We start from the raw sequence: 7,859 nt of genomic DNA on the forward strand, positions 1-7,859 counted from the left end.
ACCCAGTTTTAAAGAAAAGAAGCTAGACGATTACGTACATTAATTTGATTGCGTCTCAATTTTCACTACTAAATTGCAGCTACATATACTCCCTCCATCAATGTTTACTTATTCATATTTGACTTGACTGATATTTATAAAGTAGTAAATAAAATAGTAATTTTATTATATCATCTCTAATTATTGTTAGTTAGATAAGCCATTATTAAGAAATGAATAATACTTAATAATAAGGGTAAAATAGGTATACAATGACAAATTATATCTTGAATTTTTAAACTGAACAAGTCAAAGTGAACATTTATTTTTAGTATAATGAACAATTTAACAAGCAGCGGCGAAATTATATGCAAAATATGTGGCTCGTGAACCCCTGGCCTCTCCGAAAAACTAAGTGTTTTATGTATGTAATAATTTTTTAAAAATTGTATTATATTATTTATACACGCACCCATATTATAAAAGTCTAAATGATGCACTTGATTGAATGTTGAGTTATTTACTTTAAGGACTAGAGATAATTTCTCACATAATGCATTTTTTCCCTTAGTGGTTTACCCTTATTCTAGATAAATTCTAAATTTGCGAAAAGTAAAAGTGAACGACGAGATTAATTTCCAATTAATGACTTGTTGATAAAAACGTTTAAGAGGTAGGTAGCCTAGCTAGTTCGTTATGTATTTGGTAGACGCCCTTACCAAAATTAATAGTCAAATTATTTTATGGGATTTTGATTATGACTGGTCACTTGCTTGGGATTTAAGTTTCTTTTTGTTTGTGTGTTTGTTAGGGTTGGAGTTGGGAGGATTGAGAGAGGCACAAATAACTAGTGGAGTTATAATTAATTTCATAAAAATAAGATCAATAGTCTTAATTAAGATGATTGGTTTACTTGTCATTGTCCCCATGCATGGACGTCTCTTTAGCTAGAGCAAGGAGAAGATGTTAATCTCTCCAAATCACATGTGTATTTCATTGTCTCAAAAATCAATTTGATATGGCCTTTTTGGGGTTACAATATTTGTAATTTGTTATTCTATTTATTAGGGTGTGTTTGGTACGAAAGGAAAATGTTTTCTTTTACTTATTTCTAATGTTATGTAATCAAGCAAAATATAGTATTATATTCTAATAGTGTTTATATGTAATCTACTAAATTAGTATGGGTCGAGATGGGAAGGGACGTGGAGGTTGGGGGGTGTTGGGTGGATGGGGAAGAGACAACGAATCTTTGAGTGCCACTTGTAGAATTTATTTTTCCTTCTTTTATTGCGAAAATCATTTTTTTCATTTTTATGGTAACTTGTTTTTTAAGAGAAAGTATTTTTCAAAACATTTTAGCAGCCCAATATAAAAAAAAAATGAAAAATATTTTCCTCCATACCAAACACACCCTACAGTGCTTCTGAAATTAAAATTTAGTTGCTATTTTGATATTCAAAATAATACTTTTACTGTTATGAAACAATAAAAAATAAAAAAGAAGAAGAATAGAGAGAGAAGAGGAAGACTTCTTTATTTCTCTTGATGGATGAGAAATCATAAGATTGAGAATACAATGAGCAAAGCCTCTCTATTTAAAGGAACAATTTGCTCCTAGTCTGAGTAAAAGACAGATGCTTCAAATCCTAATAGATATCAAAGTAGATCTTCATAGACATTCACTATAATGTAAATACATTTATAACAGTCCCCCTTGAATGTCTAATTAGTAGATAATTTGTCTTGTTAAAACCTTACTAGAAAAAATTCAATGGGAAAAAAATCTAGTGAAGGAAAAAGAGTACACACCTCTAACAATACGCATATAAGCTGCCTCATTAAAAATCTTATAAAGAAAATCCAGTGGGACAAAACCTCGAAAGGGAAAAAGAGTACAATGCGTATTAATTTCCCCTAATGAGATCATCCTTGAACCTTTGCATCCCGATCTTGTGCACCATCTTCTTGAAAGTTGCAATTAGAGGAGACTTGGAGAATAAATCAGCCATATTGTCACTTGAAATTTGTTGCACGTTAATATCACCATTCTTTTGTAGCTCATGTATATAGAAAAACTTTGATGAAGTGTGCTTCATTCTATCTCCTTTTATGAATCCTCCATTAAGATGTGTTATGCATGCTGCATTATCTCTGTATAAAACTGTGAGTACATTGTCACATTTTAAACCACATTTTTCTCGAATGAGATGTATCATGGACCTCAACCATACACATTCTCGGCTTGCTTCATGAATAGCTATTATCTCAGCATGGTTCGATGAAGTGGCTATGATAGACTGCTTTGTATATCTCCAATATATGGCAGTATCCCCACATGTGAACACATAGCTTATTTGAGATCGAGTTTTATACGGGTCAGATAAGTACCCAGTATCAGCATAGCCAACAAGATTAAGACTGCAGGATTTAGAATAAAATCATGTGTTTGATCTCATTTCGATGTCTCCTAATAGGAGCAGAACTATAACTTGTTTACAAATTAACTGAAAAGGTTATATCAGGCCTTGTAGTATTTACAAGATACATTAGTACACTAATTAAACTAAGATATGGTACTTCAGGACCAATTCAATTCGGTATGTTTCGCATTTAAGCAAATAATCGTATTGCTTTTGAAAATTCTCCAAGAGTTTTGATGATTTTTAAGCTATAAGCTTATACAATATAAGGATTCTAAATAAGTTTCCCAGAAAATTTTATATGCTTCAAACATTTTGAATCCTTAGAAAGTTTCATATGAATTTTGTCAAGTGATAATATTCAACATGTCAAATGTGATATCTTCAAGTGTCTGGACTGCAAATCAAATAAGGTTTACACTTACCAAGATGCTTCCTTTCATGTCACTTGATAAATGTTACGTCAGCATACTTAAATAAACGTAGAATTCAGATCCTCATAATCTTTTATAATATTGCGCCAATATCGTATCAAAGATATCGTTAATGATATATAATTTTGTAGCGGTTCATAATGCGACATAACATTTTGAGATCTCATCATTCATTATTTTCAGGTATATGAACCTTTCATAAGGTTTTATGAAGTGTTATGTCGTAGACTCTTCAAAAGCACATTGCCTTTTTATTATGATTATTTGCTCCTTATCCTTTTCAAGGATTATTTCATTTGGAATCGATTAGTCTACCACGTTTCATGCATGCATAGACTTTATCCTTTAGGAACACAAAATATGAGCATTTGCAGCTTTAATATGAGATGCTTTCGACATTTGACTTGAATTATCTTTTGGATGAGGATCTGGTGATAATTCCTAACATATTTCATAGCCTTATAATCTCCCTCCTGTGTTAGAAAAACTAACATACATCCTCTACTTCTTTGAGGAATCCATCTTTGTGCATTATGGTATATTCATTAATCGTATACTATACATCAAAATTATTAGATGGAATAATTGGTTCCCGACCTTAAACCAATTGAGAGGGAAGAAATACTCATAATTTATTGATCTAATGTATACAAGTGCTATTGCAATATATCATATTTTAGACCAATACATGAAGTTTTGTTCTCATTAACAATGGTTTAGATATTTATCGAAGGCATTCAATGCTAAACCATCATCACCAAGATGAATTATCTTGATTACACAATCTAAAAGTCATGCTTAACTCAATTTTATTGAGCAAACAACTTTATGAATGTCAAAATGTAGGTTGACAATAAATGTACATGTGATCATCTTATTGATACATCATTTTAACATATCACATGATAGATGAACGGACCCTTATTCACCTTTTATAATTTTCAGATTTAAAGGGATCCAATCCCAATATTAGTTGGTCCAACCAACTTATCATGAGAACAAACGACATAAACAATTCTGGAAGAATCTTCTAGTTCTTCAATACATACACATCTTCGAGATGTCACAATCGTTCATGTCAATTTATGAACTTTTATTCTAGTAAACTCCAAGTTTACCATGACATGTACTTTTTCTTTAGTAAATTTCAGATTTACTATTACATGAATAGATTTCAGATTTACTACTTCAGAAGTAGATTTCAAAATTATTCAACCTCTTTTGGAGGTGAGTTATGATACAATCACAATCAAGTGCACGTTTGCATTAATAAGTTTCTCATTTTTCATGATTGGAATATAATCGTGTCTTAAGCCTATCAAATTATGATAGCTTATAACCTCTTTCAAGATTTTGCTACTTCAGAAGCAAATCGATGCATACATATGATGTAGAGAATTTCTTTCTCTAGCATATCTTATAATCATATAAGCATGTGAAAATATCATCACTTTTGATGATCATTATCATATTGTCCCTCCACGCGTATATTCGTGTATTCAATCACTTGTTTTCTTCAGACATATAATGCACTGCTACCACATACACCTTAAGAATGAAGTAAGTTGTCATATTTCAGACTTATCATATATTGCTACCACATTCACTTCATGGAATGAATCATATTCAATGGGTCGAATTTCATGACTTTTCATCAAACACCCATTACTTTGCCTTATCCATCACAATATCATCAATATGGTGTATTGAGATTCAAACTCAATATTTAATCCATATAAAGACGTCTTAGGCATGAATCGATGGGACTTGAACCCAACATATTATCATCCTTTTTGATAATATTATTCTTGAAGAATAAATTTAAAATATAAATGATTTCAAACCAATTATTTTTTCTCAAATCCAATAATAATTATATTAATAGTAGAAAAAGAAAGATAACATAAAGAATTACTAACCTTGAAATCCTTCAGATTTATAATCTCACCTTGTTTGGCAGAGTCTCGTGCTGATAACGCGTTATGAAACAATAAAGAATAAAGAAGAAGAAGAATAGAGAGAGAAGGGGGAGACTTCTTTATTTCTCTTGATGGATGAGAGATCATAAGATTGAGAATACAATAAACAAAACCCCTCTATTTAAAGGAAAAATTTACTTCTAGTCTGAGTAAAAGACAGATGCTTCAAATCCTAATAGATATCAAAGTAGATCTTGATAGATCTTGGTAGACATTCACATTTATAACATTTACTTTGATTTGATAGTAATTGTTTATTAATTATAACGTTCTAAATGTTTAATAACTACTTAAGCACTTACTCACTGGTGGATCTTTTGATTTCTGTTGCCCTAATTAGAGGAAGAGGGTGGCAAAAGAGGTTAAAGGACAAAATGAAAGACAAACTAATCCATAGCAAATTAGAAGGCCTCACATAATTGAGCCCATAGATCCAAAACTAAAAGCCCAAGTTCAAGAGCATAATGGGTTGTCAACAAAAGAGAATAGGAAAGGATATAAATAGCATTTCGGATGAAACTATTGACACAAAGCCACTGAATTTTAATTTTATTTTCTAGTCACTTACTGACAGCTTTATACAACACTGATACAAATTTGATACATATATTATAATGATATATATTCTATACAATAAAGATACATTTTTTATATGCATCTTATACATACATATATATATATATATATATATATATATATATATATACTATACAACATTGATCAAATTATGTGCACATCATATTAAAAATGCATATTCTATATAAAAATGATACAATTTTTACCCATAGATTCGCTACTCTATTTTTTTATGAGTTGTATCAATATGGTATATGGATTGTATCAATATGATATATGAACTGCATCTGAACTACCTAGGCCAAAATGACTTAATTATGAAATTGTCATAATATAAAATTTGTTTGGGACGACTGTGATAATGACCTCAATTGAGTGACTAAGATCGACATTGAACATACGAAAAATCAACAACACAAAATAAAGATAGTGGAGAAATAAGAGAAGAGAATTAGAAGAAAGTGATATGATAATAGATGAAAGAAGGGCTAATTGAATCAATTAACCAAGGAAGAAGAGAACTTGATTTCAATTAGAATAGAGAAACCCGATGTGAATCCATAAATGAGTAACTCTTGTGAAAATTAAGGTTAAGAAGTTTTGGATCAACAATGGAAATACACCTAGCACTAATCTCACTCACACTAACTAAAAGGATTCCATCCTACACTCTCAAGGAGTTCAATTTTCAATTCATTAAAGTTTAAGTAATGAAAATGGTTAAGACAACTATTTATAGTTATTGCCTTTGCGAAAATAGCATATTACTAAAATAGCCTAAAAGTAACTATTTTACAAATAACCCACAAAGGGCCTTCTTGATAGCCCACGATCTTGTGTATTTATTTCTTGGAAAAATTTCAGAAATAACAACTATAGAGTCTTAATTGTAACTTTTATAGAAACAGTTTCATAATTACGAAAAATAGCAAATTGTATTTTGTATTTAAGTAAATTGTTGCTATACAAATACATATACAACAAGATTTAATGTCCTTATTTTACCCAAATTAGTTGACAGAATAAGGAATAATTATCTCATCTAATTAAATTCCCATAAATTACTCTTATTTAAATTAGTAGATTCCTTTTCCAAATCAAACTCAAATATGAAAGATCATTATTTTCATGATCTTCAAAATTTCAAAATATCATTCTCTTATATCTCTAACTATTTTTTCTTGTTAGTTTTTTCATTATTTTAATCATTTTTTATTTTAATTTATTTTTCTTTTCTATTTTTTCTTTCCACTTTATTTTCTCTCTTCTACTTCTCTTTTTTTTCTTTTTTTGTTTTTTTTTTTTTTTTTTTTTTTTCATTCTTTTTTTTTTTTTTCATATTTTTTTTCGTTTTTGTTTTTACACTTCTATTTCTAGTTTCTATTTCTCTTTCTTCTTCTTTTTCCTTTTTCACTTTTTTTTTTGAATTTTTATTTTTCATTTTTTTTTACTCTTCTATCTCTATCTTTTATTTCTAAAAGATAAATATCTATATCATATATACATATTTAAAAAATATACAAAATAAATAGATATACAGATCTGCATATGTATTTACGGTAAAAAAACATAAATATATATGTGCATATGTATTTACAAAAATACATATCTGACTCACACGTATATATAAACATATAGGACACAAAATCTCTATAACAAAAATGACAATTATATACATATACATACAGGTAATAAAAAAATACATGATACATATCTTAAACAGTAAAAGAAAATAAATAAGTACATATGTTACCCTCTAAAATGACATAGTATGTACAGTTCAAAGACAAATCCAACATCGTATAAAATACATATAACTCTGCATATGTATTTATAGAATACATATCTGATCCATATGCATATTCTTATTTTATATGAGTCACCTTTGTATTTCGCAAATACATATGAAGATATATAGTATAATTATGTTTGTTACTATTTAATATGAATATGATTTGTATTTCGTAAATACATATGTATGTTTTGTACTGAAATACATATCCAAATCTGTATGACTATGTATTTTGTATGTTTTTTTGAATATGTGTATTTCTTTTCAAAATAAAAGTTAGAGATAGAAGAGCAAAAAAACAAAAAAATAATAATAAACATATAAAAAAGAAAAAAAAAGAAGTGAAAAATAAAAAAAAAGGAAGGAAGAGAAATATAAGTGTAAAAATAAAAAAAAATAGAAAAAAGAAGAATAAAACGAAAATAGAAAAAGAAAAAAAAGATACGAGAAAGGAAAAAAGGAAAAAAGGAAAAAGAAAAAGCAAAAAAAAAAGAAATAGAAGAGAGAAAATAAAGTGGAAAGAAAAAATAAAAAATAAAAATAAATCAAAATAAAAAAATAAGATGAAAAAAAAACTAACAAGAAAAAAAGGTAGAAATATAAGAGAGTGAAAGACAGTAATGATGTTTTATATTGAAATCTTGAAGATCATGGAGATAATTATCTTCAAATATGA

The sequence above is a fragment of the Capsicum annuum genome, chromosome 7, assembly GCF_002878395.1.
Source record: "Capsicum annuum cultivar UCD-10X-F1 chromosome 7, UCD10Xv1.1, whole genome shotgun sequence".
NCBI classification, from domain to species: Eukaryota; Viridiplantae; Streptophyta; class Magnoliopsida; order Solanales; family Solanaceae; genus Capsicum; species Capsicum annuum.